This window comes from Anastrepha ludens, chromosome 2, assembly GCF_028408465.1.
Source record: "Anastrepha ludens isolate Willacy chromosome 2, idAnaLude1.1, whole genome shotgun sequence".
Lineage (NCBI taxonomy): Eukaryota > Metazoa > Arthropoda > Insecta > Diptera > Tephritidae > Anastrepha > Anastrepha ludens.
This window is the reverse complement of record NC_071498.1, coordinates 136,099,349-136,117,433: the sequence shown is the minus strand read 5'-3', so window position 1 is coordinate 136,117,433 and position 18,085 is coordinate 136,099,349. Positions and strand designations below refer to the sequence as shown.

The 18,085-nt window shown below is 34.9% G+C and overlaps 1 non-coding gene across 1 annotated transcript; it reads left to right on the top strand.

The window, feature by feature from the left end:
• The first annotated feature begins 606 nt into the window (after positions 1 to 606).
• On the top strand, positions 607 to 688 carry LOC128856172 (U4 spliceosomal RNA). Its single transcript, XR_008453821.1, has one exon. It is a non-coding gene; the product is annotated as a U4 spliceosomal RNA (small nuclear RNA).
• Positions 689 to 18,085: the final 17,397 nt, after the last annotated feature.

Genomic DNA, 18,085 nt, shown 5'->3' with positions numbered 1-18,085 from the left:
TCTATCAATTGCAACACTTGTCACATTGGCAGTGCTGCCAGCGCTGCAATTACTGCGCATTTATAATGCGTTTCTGAATATACCCTTACTGAAAGGTAATATATCGAAGTTTCAGGCCAATCAGAGCAAAATTTAGGAAGTTACAGCACTTTTTCCGAGAAGATTTGACAGTTTTGGTGTTTGACAACCGATTTTCATGATTTTTGCATATTTAGAAAGGCTGACGCCAATCATAGCAAAGCTGAGCGAGTTATAGCACTTTTACTTAAAGGTAATATATCGAAGTTTCAGGCCAATCAGAGCAAAATTGAGGTAGTTACAGCACTTTTTCCAAGAAGATTTCACAGTTTTGATGTTTGAAAACCGATTTTCATGATTTTTTGCATATTTAGAAAGGCTGACGCCAATCAGAGCAAATCTGAGCGAGTTATAGCACTTTTACTGAAAGGTAATATATCGAAGTTTCAGGCCAATCAGAGCAAAATTGAGGAAGTTACAGCACTTTTTCCGAGAAGATTTCACAGTTTTGGTGTTTGACAACCGATTTTCATGATTTTTGCATATTTAGAAAGGCTGACGCACTTTTACTGGAAGGTAATATGTCAAAGCCTTGTGCAGAAGCGATATCGTAACCAATGAGGTTCTACCGAGGTGCGATTATTGCTAGTTGAAAACTTTAAAAATACGTGAGTGCGAGGAGCTTGAGATGCTGGCTAATAGGAACAACGCCCGAAAACTCTATCTGAAAATTCGGCGGCTTACAGAAGGTTTTAAGACCGGGGCGTTTTCCTGTAAGAACAAAGACGGCGAACTGGTGACTGACACCCAGAGCAATCTTAAATTATGGAGGAAACACTTCTCGAACCTGTTAAACAGCGATAGCTGCGCATGTCATAGAGAATGTGAAGATCCCGATACTCCAATCGTCGACGACGGAATTAACGTTCCACTACCCGACCATGACGAGGTGAGAATAGCGATAACGCGGCTTAAGAACAACAAAGCCGCTCGCGCCGACGGACTGCCGGCTGAGCTATTCAAACATGGCAGCGAGGAGCTGGTAAAGTGCATGCATCAGCTTCTATGTTAAATATGGTCGGATGAAAGCATGCCTGCCGATGGGAATTTAAGTGTGCTCTGCCCAATCCGTAAGAAGGGCGACCCTGCAATTTGTGCCAATTACCGCCGGATTAGTTTTCTAAATATCGCCTATAAGGTTCTAGGGAGCGTATTGTGTGAAAGGCTGAAACCTACCGTCAACCAACTGATTGGACCTTTTCAGTGTGGCTTTAGACCTGGAAAGTCTACCATCGACCAAATATTCACAATACGCCAAATCTTGGAAAAGACCCATGAAAGGAGAATCGACACACACCATCTTTTCGTCGATTTCAAAGCTGCATTCGGCAGTACGGAAAGGAGTTACTTGTATGCCGCGATGTCTGAATTTGGTATCCCCGCAAAACTAATACGGCTATGCAAGATGACGTTGCTCAACACTAGCAGCGCCGTCAGAATTGGGAAGGACCTCTCCGAGCCGTTTGATACCAAGGGAGATTTCAGACAGGGTGACTCGCTGTCGTGTGATTTCTTTAACCTGATTTTGGAGAGCATCGTACGAGCCGCAGAACTTAATCGCTCAGGCACAATATTTTATAAGACATTTATTGACATCATCGGCCTGAACAACCGCGCTGTTAGTTCTGCCTTCTCCAAACTGGATAAAGAGGCAAAGCGAATGGGTCTGGTGGTGAACGAGGACAAAACGAAGTACCTCCTGTCTTCAAACAAACAGTCGGCGCACTCGCGTATCGGCACCCACGTCACTGTTGACAGTTATAATTTTGAGGTTGTAAAAGACTTCGTGTATTTAGGCACCAGCATTTCCACTGATAACAATGTCAGCCTTGAAATCCAACGTAGAATCTCTCTTGCCAACAAGTGCTACTTTGGACTAAGTAGGCAACAGAGCAGTAAAGTCCTCTCTCGACGAACAAAACTAACACTCTACAAGGCTCTCATCAGATTTTTGGACCTTTGCACGTTGGCAACGGCGAATATCGCAGGCGATGGAACAATGAGCTGTATGAGCTTTACGACGACATAGACATAGCGCAGCGAATAAAGATCCAGCGGCTACGTTGGCTGGGTCATGTCGTCCGAATGGTTACAAACGCTCCGGCTTTGAAAGTATTCGATGCGGTACCAGCTGATGGTAGCAGAGGAAGAGGAAGACCTCCTCTGCGTTGGAAAGGTAAGGTGGAGAAGGACTTGGCTTCACTTGGTGTGTCCAATTGGCGCCAGTTAGCACGAGAAACGACTGGCGCGCTTTGTTAAACTCGGCCAAAATCGCGTAAGCGGTTATCGCGTCAATTAAGAAGCAGAAGAATATGTCATAGTTTCAGGCCAATCAGGAGAAAATTGTGGAGTTGCAGCACAACAGTATACAGCGGATGCCACGGTCAGATATTTTCAGTTCTTTCGCCATTTGATTGGGACTTCGTCGGGGACTTCGCTGAAGTTGCTTCTTCACTTCATTTCAGGTGACGTTGCAGTCTTTTGCTACCAGTATCATTGTAATGAGTAATGGTGCGATAAGAACAAACTTTATTTGCTTTAAGGTGCTCGAGCTCACGAACAATCGCTGGTTGTGATAATGCAATCACACTCGATTTCTCTCTTTTTTCGCGTTTACTTTCGGCGAAATGCTTCCGCCGCTTGTAAACAATACTGTGGACTGTCATTTAGCCAACTAACAGAGCGCGAGCGATCTGAAGTTGGTTACACTTCGAGTGCCGGACCTGTATAGTAAAGTGGCTTTAGAGCGATATTCAACCAATAATGTGGTGGCTTTTGCATCTCGAAAGATGCCGATCTTTGATCAAAAGATAATAAAGGGAAACAAAGAAGGCCAAGGAGGCTAAAAATGTTCTCCAAAGGTAGAGCTCAGCGCCACCAAAAGGTATCAGAAATGCCGTAATATCCTTGAACGCCAAGTTAAACAATAAGAAAGAATATATAAATGGGTATTTTAAAATCCTAAATACCTTGAAGTTGTTGGTTTTTTTAATAAAGAAAGTATTTTCAATCGTAGTTATTGCAATTTGACACCATGTGTTATCGATCTTTTAGAATTTTTGAAAGGAAGAGTGTTGGTATATAGTTAATTATTTACTTACCTCGTCGTGCTGTGCCGTTAAATAAAATACATTTTTTTGATTTTAATTCTGAGACTCCAATGGTTTTTATTATTGATATATATAATAAATACATCTGCTGCATTGCTACCTTTGAAAGTCGAATAAGAAATACGAGGGTTGCTATTTATATTTTTGTCCTTGGGCACTTCGAATGTTATCTAATGTTATCAAGCGGTTATCAAGCGCTATCTGAGGTTTCCATCGGAAAGTTTGATATATGTTACCACAGGCGCACTCAGAACCATTTAGTGTTGTTTAAAGTGGCTTTAGAAATGCATCTCTGAACATTTTCGTGCGATTATTTTAACAATTTTCGACGTGAATTAACAAGACGAAAGAATACATCGATGAACTAAAACAATTTCACTGCTAGAGCAAACACCATCTTTTCGTTCCCACGACAGTCGGTTCTACGTAACCGGAACGACCTAGATTTATATTCGGCCAAGGACTGTCGCGTTTCGGCAGCATTCACCGAATATGTATGGGGGATGTTTAAGCTGCTATAACAACAACAATCAATCTCGCGGTCGCTGCTCGCTCATTGTCGAATTCCGGAAATGTTGTCCAAAATTAGTTGTTGTTTTAGAAAATATTGATGCTTGGCGCAAAACGATTGAACCAGATGATCGTGTTACATATCGTGAGTCCGAGGCATCTATGGGCAGTGGTTTGATTGAAGCGAATGCAAAAGTATTTGGACCCTCATGAGAATATTTTGAGAAACAAAAAAGCCGTTTTCAACCATGTTGTTGATGTTGTAGCAGCTACAACTGTAACTGTCGTCTTCGTCTAGCTCATCTAACGGAGGCTCTGGAAACTTGCTGTTTTGACAGGTTGTGTCCTGAGGAAGAGGGGTGTTAGATGAATGGATTTGATGGGGCATGTGAAAAGGTGGTTAGTGTCATGCGGGGTGCCTTCACATACCGGACATATGTTTAGTATGTCGGCGTAAATTCTGGAGTTTAACCTGCTACAGTATCCAGGTTACGCGGGACTCTCGGGGAAGTTGGAGCTCTTCGTCTGCAATGGGTGGTGATTGGACTCCGATGACGGCATTCGGGGGTCGGGAGTTTAAGAAGGTGGTAAGAGTCTTCCGATGAATGTCGTTAATTGCCTGTCTGTACACTGTCCGATTCAGTATTGTCTGTTTTGCCATGGATCTCGTCCGCGTAGTTGAGGAGGTGCCTTCTGACGTGTCTGGGAGGCGACTCAGGCTCAAGCAGGTATCTGTATGGGTGGAACCCAGTAACTCCATAACAGGGACTGATTGCTAGGCAGTTTAATATGCTCTTTTACAGGGAGCTTATGGGCCTCGTCGTGTAGATGTTGAAGTGGGGATATCACCACTGCAGTGTTTTGACAAGTCTTTATCTTCGTCCACTGCGAATTACTAGTTCCAGGCGACCAGACAGGCGCAGCATAGTTCAAAACCGGTCGGCCTATTGCCTTAAATGTCGATAGCAAGATTTCTTCTTCTTCTTTGCCCCAAGTGCTGCCGGCAAACGATTTGAGGACCTTGTTGGACTTTGGTGGTAACAGCGGTTGTATGCGCTGAGAAGGAGAGCAAACTGCCGTTTTCAACTACATATCTTCATTTTTCCTTCGTTATGCCAGCATTCTAAATAACAACCCTCGTACATATGTATGTGTGTATATCTATTTATTATATAAATAATATAAAACTGAGAACTTGTTCGAGTTGCAACCGCAATCGCAATCGCAGAAAAAACTCGGCCACTGTTGTGCGCGAAGTCCTTTTAATCGGCATCTTAATAATTTTGTTTGCACGAGGGAGTGCTTCATTCTTTTCCTTGTCATTTTCAGTAGTAAATTACAGTGCATATCGAAATTATTGTGAAAAATATTTGTAGAAAAAACTCCATTATTTTTATTTATGTATTTGCCTTCACCTGCCTATGCAAAATAAGTGCCGAACATCAGAAAATTATCAGCTTAGCATTTTAAACAGGGGAGCAAGCAAACCTTAACAAGTGCTGCAGTACAGCTGATTTTATGAGGCGCCCCGAAGAAGCCCCGAGCAAGCTTAATTTGATCTAAAAATTATAAAAATATAAAAGTCGAATTTATTTCATTTACATTGGCATTTAAAAAATGTACGTAGCTATAGTTTTTATTTTTTTACAAATACTTTTAATTTAACATGAACACCAAATGGCAGTGCATTATAACATTTCCATCCATGTTCAGGCCGTTTAGAATTAGAGATATTTCGAGAATCTGCAAAATAAAAAAAAAAAATATGAAAGAATTATTACATTTTTACATTGCATATAAGGATTTTAGTTGGAGTTCGCTAATGTTGACTAATTTCAAAGACTAATCAATATACAGTTATCGTCAAAAGAAAGTGTACACCACACATATTGCTAAATTTCGACTATCGATTTATTTTTTAATTTAAATTATTTTATATAAAAATATAGTTCCTACTACAACAAGAGTCGCACGAAGCATAGTTTCAAACTTTGATTGTATAAAATTTATAAAAATTCGGCAAATTTTCATTATAATTTCAAGTTTACTCAGGATGTTTAGGAAGTTTTTGGTTACGCAGTTTTATAGGTGATTGAATTTTGAGATAATAAGGTGCAAGCTGCACACTGATTTTTGAGATTTTTTTCTGTCGCGGTCTTGCGTAATTTTTTTCTATTTACCGCTTACTTATGTGGAAGAAAACACACAGCACTGTCAGCAGAAAAAACTTTAAAAAAATCAACTCAATTTTCGAACCACTTAAAACTTGCATTTTATTATACCAAAAATCAATGATCCATAAAAACTACAAAGCCCTTTTTTAATAAATAAATAAATAAATAAGAGTAAAATCGTATCAATATGTGTTTTGTGCACTTTCTTTTCACACTGACAGTATAAACAGAAAGTACACTATTTGAAAGATATTTATATAAAACTTAAGAGTCACTCAAATGTTTACCTTTCTTGGTTGATGGTAATTGTGGAGTGCGCAACAATCCTCAGAGTTCATTGTCGTTGTTGGTGGTATAATGAAAGCAATAGACGTTCTCGCAATAGTATTTTTGGCGAATACTGATGAATTGCTGTGATGGCTCTGGCTGGATAATATGTATTTGTATGTATATTCGACTCAACATGGGATTTGTTCCTTTTTGCAAGCTCTCAGTGCTCTTCAGTTTGTTGGCTTCTCGGTGTCATTAACGGGCTCCTTTCGGCAAGCTCTCAATGTTCTTCAGTTCGTTGGGCCCCTCGGTGTCATCAACGAATGTATACACATATTTTAAGCTCAATTTTGATCTCTTTGTTTATACATTTTGTTGGGTGAGGTTCATTTTTGTGGTGTTGTGAGAACCACAGAAGAGGCATTGTTTTTTTCTTTTTGTTTTTGTAACTAGGAGAGAACCTCACCCCGAAAGTTATTAATAAATTAAAAAATAATAAAATAATTATTTTCATGTACATATATACTATGTACTTTCTGAATTTGGAAGCAAATATGCCTTGTCTCTTTACAAGACGAAATTAACAAAAAAAAAAAACAAAAAAATAGTGTGAGCAAAGCAAGTATGAAAAAGGTTTTGCGAAAAGCTTAACAGCTTTTACCAAACTTGCAATGGGTTTGATTATGTAGCTGTGTTCCATGTCACATAAAATTGTCTATGCATTTTGAGAGTTGTAAATTTTAATTGTGAAATTGTGTAAAATGTCGTACTAATTAGTATTATATTAGAAAAGTTAGTTTTTCTAATTATAAAAATTGCTCTAAATAATAAGCGAGTTAGACTAAAGGTTTTAATTTAAATTCTTTAAATATATGTAAATGGGCTATTCATAAAATTATGTATAGAACTAATTATTTGCATTTTGTTGTTGTTGTTTTTGCATTATTCATGTTTAATAAGTATTTTGTAGTGCTGATGTTTGTTAAAATTGTTAAGTATAAGAACTGGGCAAACATGCATATAGGGTCAGTGATGTAGGAAGCTACGCCCCAGTTGGTGGAATGTTATTAGGTATTATTAAATTTATTTTCACTTCAACGAAATATCGAGTTTCCTTCATAGTTCCAGGTATTCTAAAATTCTCGAAGAAACTTATTTTCTTTTGCAGTACAATAACGTGGGTAAGAGTTTTGCATATAATGCGGTGACCAAAAATTTCCGTATTTTCATATGTATCAAAAAATTAACATCTCTCCAAAAATACAAATATTAATTCTCTTCTCTTTGTGATTCTTTCAATTTTTGAAGTCAAAATCCAAATTTTTTTATTTTTTCCTCTGCGATTCCTGAAATTTTTAAGTCTCTCTTAAATTAATTCTTCTTTTCTCGGGGTTTCTTGTACTTTAAAAAATATGTACCTAAATGTTTTTCTCTGCTATTCTCCCCATTGTTAAAGTCATTCGAAATTGAGCCGCTCCAAAATTATTCACTTTTTCTGTGCGTTCCTTCATATTTTCTTCGCAAAATAAAAATTGTATCACTCGACAAATACACTTCTTTTCTATTTGATTCTTCCACTCCTTCCAAAATTATTTATGTTTTCTTTTGTGATCCTTCAAGTTTTCGAGTCTCTCTAAAATTACAATACTTGTTTTTTTCGAGGCTTCTTGCAGCTTAAAAATATATATATAAATGTTTTTCTCAGCAATTCTCTCACTTTTTAAAATTATTTCAAATTAATCGCTGCAAAATTATTAATTTTTCTGCGCGAATCTTTCTTTTTTCTTAGCCAAAACATTCCATCTCTCCAAAAATATAATTCTTTACTCCGTGATTAGTCCACTTTTTCTAAAATTATTCATTCATTTTTCATCTGAGATTCCTCAAATGTTTGAGTCTCTAAAATAATTTATTTTTTTCTCGGCGATATTTTCAATGTTTAAGGGAGCAAAAACAAATTCTACGCTTTCTCTTCAAAATATATGCACTTAGTTTTCCTGCGATTCTTTCGATTTTTAAAAGCATACACAAGTTTTAGCCGTTCCTCAATTATTATATTTACTTCCGGCAGATCTCAAAAGACTTGGTATTAAATCCTTTTTGATATTCCACGTTATATAATATTTTGATCTCAGTAAAGGTTTTTGGGCGAATTAATGCCCGATATATTTGACGATCTTACTACAAAAAATTTGCTGCTTCGAAAATCAGCGTCCAATCTGCATTAAAGTTAGCAAATAACCCATTCAATTAACGTGCATGTGTTTTTTGTTTTTGTTTTGCTTTTTAATTTATTTACTTAAATATAACCATTACAGCTTTCCATAAGCATTTTCCTGTACGTCTCCTTAAATTAACTCCACACAAAAGTTATATTTTCGTCGCAGAAAACTGAGAAACATAGTATACTTTCTTTTTTTGTATTTTTTCATTAAAACGTTCTTTTAAAAAGAAAATTAATTTCCTTCTTCCACCTTCTTCCTCTATCGGTAGCCTTTTCTAATGAATTTGAAAAATTCAGTATTCCTGGAAACGGATGAATTAGTTTATTATTTTGGCAAAGCAGTGTTACCAACTGAATTTATCTCTCCAGCATCATTTTTCCACATTTTTTTTTACTTTTACTTTTACTTAAAAGCCGGGAAGAAAATTCACAAAACGCCGGGATATTTCACCATTTGTTAAATCACTGGTGTGTTATGGAATGCTAAAATTCAATGTTAGCTTCTTTAATAAGCGAAAGCAAAAATTATTTAATATTTTTCAAGTTTTCGTGAGTGCCGCATTGCCCCATATTGCAAATCATTTTCAGACTCAGACGATCGTTTCCATTCAAAATTCATTTATTTAAAGAGTTCATTCGCTCAATATCATCATCATACTCATTTTTTTCTCCTTCTTTTCTCTTTCCTTTATAAAACGGTAATTTTGTACTCTAAATTTTTAATCAACATTTCTTTGTTGCTGTCCACTTCGGAGGATTTGAATGAGATTCTTTCCTATTGAAAAGTACCAGATGCTCTTCTGAGTGTTCCATATTAACTTTACTTAATTTTTGTAATTTCAGGCTTATTTACAAAGCCTTGAACTAACTTGCATGGAAAATATTTACTTTTCATTTCCACATGCAAACCTACATATTTCACAGGCCATACGTGCATGTTATGGAATTAAATATATGTATAAGTATGGGTGTATGTTTGAATAATTGCATGTGTGTAAATATTTACGGGGAAAAGGTGAGTAATTTGCTTAAATTGGCGGAGTTAAAACGCAGAATATTTCAAAATACATATGAACATATATGTATATATATATATTATATAGGTAGAGGATATACATATGCACTTACTTATAGGGCTTATAAACATATAAGAATTAAGTAAGTACTACTACATGTTATGTATGTAATGCATTCCTAAAAAAGAGGATGAGTATTTAAGTGTTTATGTAGCTATTGGCTGATTGACCTCCGCTAACTTGATGATTACTTATGGTAGATCTAGACAAAGTGATATATGTACATACATATGTACAAGCTGCACTCTTTAAATTTCATATTTTTTTGGTTGGTAAGTGGTTAAGCAAATGCTACAATATATAAATTGATTTATATACTCCATGTCAACATATAAGCGTACGATATCGAATTTTAAACATTTGCGTGGAATTATATATTTTTTTGTTTCTGAAGTATGCTCGATACACTTGTGAATATTTATTCAGATTAATTGCAATAATAGCACTGTTTTTGCATTGGCGGATTTTTCCGTGCTTTTGCAAAACCCTTCAATATTTTATATGTAAAAATATGCAAAAACAATGTATATAAATATATATACATATGTAACTAAGTATATTCATATCATATCCATATCTTCTATTTGATACAAAAACAATACATCGCATAACGAAAAGAATACACCTGTACACACTTTCATACAGACATACATATGTACGTGTACGAGTATATATAAACATAGTGGCAAAAAACAAAATACATTCAGACAAGACAAGAACAGATAGTGTCGTGCATTTCCATAGGTCAATTGGCGCAAACATGAAATTAGGAGAGCAACGAAGTTAACACAGCTAAAGAACTAATGAATTCTGAATGAATTTAGAGAATTTATGAGCACGTGCATATGTGAGATTTTGGTGTGAATGAAAAATAAATGTATAATATGTATTTTAAAAAAAATCTCGCTGCTATTATAAAGAATACTAACATTTTGCTGATATTTTGTGGACCTGAGTATTTAAATGTACGAATATGTCTTCTATACAACTATGTCAAGTCATACATTAACAGACTGTTACATTACGAATGCACATTTTGTAATACTTCAATAATAAAAAAAAAAATATATTAATAAGTAATTCGTTACTATTTCTTGCGCTTCAAAGAATGCACATAGACTCAAAATACAGAAATTCAATAATAATACAATAAATAATTCGTTACTACTTTCGATTCATACAGTGGGTTAGCTATGAGAATTTTGAGGTATGCATGTACATAAATGAAGGCCTTAGAGATTTTATTCATACTATACTTTAAAACATGATGTACATCGTAACAGAATTATGTTTAGTGGGTATTAACTACATAGCCGAATAAGAAAACACGTATGCAAATACCATAAGGATCTATGTACACACGTACACAAGTATGTATATGGATATAGTATATGTACATATATTATATATCAGCCATTAAGCGAAGCTTCGTTTGTAGTATCAAGTGCGTAAGTTAATTCAAAGAGTAAAATGTGGTACAGGGTGGTTGTTCATATAGTGGTTCTGTTAAAAAAACAAATAAAAAATAGCCAAAATAATTTTTTTCCGAATATTATTGGTTTATACGAAAGAACATATGTATGTACATTCATACTATTTACGAAATACAGCTTTATTCATGTGGGTGCCTCGTCTGGTTTCGCAATAGCGCATAGACCTTAGTGACGGTTTCTATCACGAATGACTAGCTCGATATTCAGCTTAAACATCTAATCGTTACTGGTTTGTTCGCATTAAAATGGGTGCTTTACGGAACCCAACAAAAGAAAGCCTAACGGCTTCAAATTGAAGCTCCGAGGTGGTCAATTGAAATCACCGAAACGGCTAATAGCACTATTACCGAGCTTAATGCGTGAAAGAACGATTATGGCATAGAGGCTATGTGGCATTGAGCGCCAAGCTGCTGTAGCCAAATATTGTTACCATTAACAAAAATACCATTTCGAGCAGAATTTTTTAAGAAAAACTCACCAATATCACGCAACGAAAATGCGCTTCGTCCGAAAAGATGATTTTTCGAGCAAAATCGTATGAATTGGTAAGTTTATTTTGATTTAAAAGTAAATAATATTAGGATCTTGAGAAGGTTGTTAGTATATTAACTGGCAAATATTACTAGAAAAGCATTAAATAGTACAGTAGTAGTAGTAGTAAAAGTAGAATAAAAGCATGTTACTGGATATGTGTGTAAGAGCTCGCACAGCAATTGCATAAGCCTATGCATGAGGAAGACTTGTAACTTAAGGAAATGGGAGATTTATTCGCACGTAGTTATTTCATGATTATTGATGTATGTATGTATTAGCATGTACTCATGAAAAGATTTTTTTATGGTTTGGCCAATATCAGACCGTTAGCCGGCTCTCAGCGAATTTGGCGGAATCAGTTGATGGACTGACGTAGCAGGGGTAACGAATCGATTTATTTACGAAAAAACTAAGAATGTATTAGTGATATATAATATGAAAAAAATTAACACAATCTCACTTCGCTGCCATCTGAACAACGACTGATTGGACGTGTGTGTGAATATGTGTGAAAATACAGTGCAGATTTCGGCTGACGATCAGATTGTGTTAGCGATATATGAAAAAAAAACAACACAGTATTCGCGCATGCTGCTGAACGACTGATTGGACGAGTGGATGAATGCATGCGAAATGATCGTGCAGAATTCGGCTGGCGAAAGCAGCCGAAGTTGCCCCCCTCCACTATATGGTTTTTCACCATAGTTATTGATTGACCAAACGTAGCCTTGGCTTGTACTTTAAGGGGGGGGTAGGGTTTAGCGCTAAAAAAAAACACTTTTTTTTTGAATTTTTTACAGAAATATGGCTTAAGATATTTTAATAAAATCAGTTGCATGTTATTGTACATCTTTTCAATAAGTTTTTAAAAAATATTAATAATAAAATATTGACAAATAAGCCCATGACAGAGTTTTTTTGGAGATATATTTTTCGAGAGGTGCTCTGCGGTGCCAATCGGCATTCGTCGTAGAATCATCTGAAACTAAAAAAGTCGAATTTTTTAGTTAAAGTATGACGTAATGCTCCCCCCTACATTAATAAAATTTTTTTTTTTTCATTTTTGTAGTTTTGGTGGCAAAAAAACGTAAAACGAGCATTTTTGGCGAAAAATTTCGCCATATTTGTAAGTGAAAAACAACCTTAAGAAAAAAAAAATAAAAAAGAACAGTGTAGGGGGGAGGTATTTTTGATTTAGAAAACGTGTGCCAAATTTGAAAAGAATCGGTTGAATAGTTTCGGAGTTGTGATTGGCACCGACTTTTAAGAAGTCGTTTCGGGAAAAACGCGTTTGAAAAAATGACTCTGAGAAATTATCGATGCTCCGCATTTGAGGTAGAGTGCCTACAAAGGCTATAACTTTGAGAGTTCTGCTCCGATCCACTTAAAATTTTGACACAACATTCTTGAAATTATTTACTATAAGATGAGTGAAGAAAAAAAATTTCGATTTTGTGACCCTACCCCCCCCCTTAATAATATTTAAGGAGTATGTTAATAATCGTTATAAATTATTGCATACAGTTTAGGAACCTACATTAGAAACCTAAATTACATACGCATGTATGTGTATGTGCATGTGTGTAATATAAAAAATGCTTTAGAGCCTACTAATAAAAACAGTTGCGAGTTAAAAAACCCTAACTCTTGAATGATTAGTTTCATCGGTAGTATTAAGGTAAGTTAATAAAGAAATATGTATATTATTATGGTAAAAGTAAAGTAAAGGTATCGGTAATATGACACTAATTGCAAGCAAATATGTATATGTATATGTAAGTATATACAGGTACGCCCATAAAATGGAAGGATAATACATATATAATATGATATGTAAGAATGTAAAATCGAATTTTTTTGTAAATTGAAAGAGCCAACAAAAGACTATACACGTGAAGGAGTACAGTATTAAATAATACTTTTTAAGGTTTTGGGCTTGTCAGTTTTGACGTACAGGTATTCCCAATGAATTAATAGTCAATTTAGAAAAAAGCTTTGAGTAATGCATTTATAGGTATATAAGTATATGTATGTGTGTGTGCATTTTACTAAGTTTGCATATACTAGCTAAATATATTATATATATGTATATACATAAATATAAAAAATAAACAAATAAACGAGAATTTTTTTAATAAAAAAATGCGAATATCCTATTTTCAGTTTAGGTATACGGTATTACATAAAATGTGGTCCTTTGTTCCAACTCTAAGCATATGAAAACCATTAAAAAAAAGTTGTACTTGAGAAGAGTTGGAACCTACCAAGGCCCTGAGGATTGAAATATATGTAGCTCAATAATAATAAACGTTGGAGCAAATAGATTTACGACTGAGTTTAGACACATTGTTAATTTATGTACTTAAAGGAAAAATAAGTTAATTGTTAAAAACCAAATAATATCTTAACTGTGTGAAGAGTTGACATATTTTTGGAAAATATTGCATTAAAAAAATAGTCGATACGCATAAGCGCGGGTGTCAACAATAATAACTGCACGATCATTAAAGCTTGTTAGACAATAAATATTTTATAAAATTTGGTTTCTTAAGGCAAGTATTAAAATACTTTGCATAACTCTAGGCCCTGCCGAAGCTAGTAGTTAAAGTATTTTCTAGAAGATGAGAGGAGCAAATATACAAAAACATAAAGCGAATTTAAATATCTCTGTTAGTAGGCACGAAGTGGAGCCTTTGTAAGAAATATCACTTCCATAAATTGCGAGTCCTGATGAAGCTTAGAAGAAATATGGAATATATCTCCGAAATAGATAACTATAGCCTGAATTCACATCTATCTCGTGACTGAGTTATAAATAAGTTTTTCTACTTAGGTATAAGAATAGTGAATAAAACCTCTGCATACGTTTAAATAGGTATTGAAAAGAAATGTCAAGTAATTTAAGATTATCTTTACTTCAATGGAGAACAATAAATTTCTCAGAGGTATTCTAAGATAGGGTTTAAAATGAGTGGATAACCTATGACAAATGTGTGTTAGAAATAAGATTAAAATCCGAGTAATATATGCTGATAATAACAACAAAAGTGCCAGTGCCAAAAACTATTTCATAAAATACCATAATACATAATTATCAACAATATTTAAATATATCTTGTATTTAGTATATATGCAATTAGTAAAAAGAAAAACAATTTCACATTTGTATGTAGAGGACTCATAAACTCAACGGCTTTACTTGTTCGACGCTTTCAAATTAAAACTTCATAAAATATTATACTCTTAAACTCAATTCGACGCTTTCGTAGATATCAGCTTTAGGGACATGCGCTCAGGGTTTAACTTAAGGGACTCATCATCAACTCAATTGTTTTACTTGTTCGACGCTTTCATATTTAAACTTTATACCATTTAATACTCTTCAACTCAATTCAAATGCTTTTCGACGATATACGCTTTAGGGACATGCGCTCAGGGTTTAACTTAAGGGACTCATCATCAACTCAACTGTTTTACTTGTTCGACGCTTTTATATTAAAACTTCTTAAAATATTATACTCTTAAACTCAATTCGACGCTTTCGTAGATATCAGTTTTAGGGACATGTGCTCACGGTTAAACTTAAGGGACTCATCATCAATTCAACTGTTTTACTTGTTCGACGCTTTCATATTTAAACTTTATACCATTTAATACTCTTCAACTCAATTCAAATGCTTTTCGACGATATACGCTTTAGGGACATGCGCTCAGGGTTTAACTTAAGGGACTCATCATCAACTCAACTGTTTTACTTGTTCGACGCTTTTATATTAAAACTTCATAAAATATTATACTCTTAAACTCAATTCGACGCTTTCGTAGATATCAGCTTTAGGGACATGCGCTCAGGGTTTAACTTAAGGGACTCATCATCAACTCAATTGTTTTACTTGTTCGACGCTTTCATATTTAAACTTTATACCATTTAATACTCTTCAACTCAATTCAAATGCTTTTCGACGATATACGCTTTAGGGACATGCGCTCAGGGTTTAACTTAAGGGACTCATCATCAACTCAACTGTTTTACTTGTTCGACGCTTTTATATTTAAACTTCATAAAATTTGATACTCTTAAACTCAATTCGACGCTTTCGTAGATATACGCTTTAGGGACATGCGCTCAGGGTTTAACTTAAGGGACTCATCATCAACTCAACTGTTTTACTTGTTCGACGCTTTTATATTAAAACTTCTTAAAATATTATACTCTTAAACTCAATTCGACGCTTTCGTAGATATCAGCTTCAGGGACATGCGCTCAGGGTTTAACTTAAGGGACTCATCATCAACTCAACTGTTTTACTTGTTCGACGCTTTTATATTTAAACTTCATAAAATTTGATACTCTTAAACTCAATTCGACGCTTTCGTAGATATACGCTTTAGGGACATGCGCTCAGGGTTTAACTTAAGGGACTCATCATCAACTCAACTGTTTTACTTGTTCGACGCTTTTATATTAAAACTTCTTAAAATATTATACTCTTAAACTCAATTCGACGCTTTCGTAGATATCAGCTTCAGGGACATGCGCTCAGGGTTTAACTTAAGGGACTCATCATCAACTCAACTGTTTTACTTGTTCGACGCTTTTATATTTAAACTTCATAAAATTTGATACTCTTAAACTCAATTCGACGCTTTCGTAGATATACGCTTTAGGGACATGCGCTCAGGGTTTAACTTAAGGGACTCATCATCAACTCAACTGTTTTACTTGTTCGACGCTTTTATATTTAAACTTCATAAAATTTGATACTCTTAAACTCAATTCGACGCTTTCGTAGATATACGCTTCAGGGACATGCGCTCAGGGTTAAACTTAAGGGACTCATCATCAACTCAACTGTTTTACTTGTTCGACGCTTTTATATTAAAACTTCTTAAATAATTATACTCTTAAACTCAATTCGACGCTTTCGTAGATATCAGCTTTAGGGACATGTGCTCAGGGTTAAACTTAAGGGACTCATCATCAACTCAACTGTTTTACTTGTTCGACGCTTTTATATTTAAACTTTATAAAATTTGATACTCTTAAACTCAATTCGACGCTTTTGTAGATATCAGCTTTAGGGACATGTGCTCAGGGTTAAACTTAAGGGACTCATCATCAACTCAACTGTTTTACTTGTTCGACTCTTTTGTATTAAAACGTCTTAAAATATTATACTCTTAAACTCAATTCGACGCTTTCGTAGATATCAGCTTTAGGGACATGCGCTCAGGGTTAAACTTAAGGGACTCATCATCAACTCAACTGTTTTACTTGTTCGACGCTTTTATATTAAAACTTCATAAAATATTATACTCTTAAACTCAATTCGACGCTTTCGTAGATATACGCTTTAGGGACATGCGCTCAGGGTTAAACTTAAGGGACTCATCATCAACTCAACTGTTTTACTTGTTCGACGCTTTTATATTTAAACTTCATAAAATTTGATACTCTTAAACTCAATTCGACGCTTTCGTAGATATCAGCTTTAGGGACATGTGCTCAGGGTTAAACTTAAGGGACTCATCATCAACTCAACTGTTTTACTTGTTCGACGCTTTTATATTTAAACTTCTTAAATAATTATACTCTTAAACTCAATTCGACGCTTTCGTAGATATCAGCTTTAGGGACATGTGCTCAGGGTTAAACTTAAGGGACTCATCATCAACTCAACTGTTTTACTTGTTCGACTCTTTTGTATTAAAACGTCTTAAAATATTATACTCTTAAACTCAATTCGACGCTTTCGTAGATATCAGCTTTAGGGACATGCGCTCAGGGCTAAACTTAAGGGACTCATCATCAACTCAACTGTTTTACTTGTTCGACGCTTTTATATTAAAACTTCATAAAATATTATACTCTTAAACTCAATTCGACGCTTTCGTAGATATACGCTTTAGGGACATGCGCTCAGGGTTTAACTTAAGGGACTCATCATCAACTCAACTGTTTTACTTGTTCGACGCTTTTATATTTAAACTTCATAAAATTTGATATTCTTAAACTCAATTCGACGCTTTCGTAGATATCAGCTTTAGGGACATGTGCTCAGGGTTAAACTTAAGGGACTCATCATCAACTCAACTGTTTTACTTGTTCGACGCTTTTATATTAAAACTTCTTAAATAATTATACTCTTAAACTCAATTCGACGCTTTCGTAGATATCAGCTTTAGGGACATGTGCTCAGGGTTAAACTTAAGGGACTCATCATCAACTCAACTGTTTTACTTGTTCGACGCTTTTATATTTAAACTTTATAAAATTTGATACTCTTAAACTCAATTCGACGCTTTTGTAGATATCAGCTTTAGGGACATGTGCTCAGGGTTAAACTTAAGGGACTCATCATCAACTCAACTGTTTTACTTGTTCGACGCTTTTATATTAAAACTTCTTAAATAATTATACTCTTAAACTCAATTCGACGCTTTCGTAGATATCAGCTTTAGGGACATGTGCTCAGGGTTTAACTTAAGGGACTCATCATCAACTCAACTGTTTTACTTGTTCGACGCTTTTATATTTAAACTTTATAAAATTTGATACTCTTAAACTCAATTCGACGCTTTTGTAGATATCAGCTTTAGGGACATGTACTCAGGG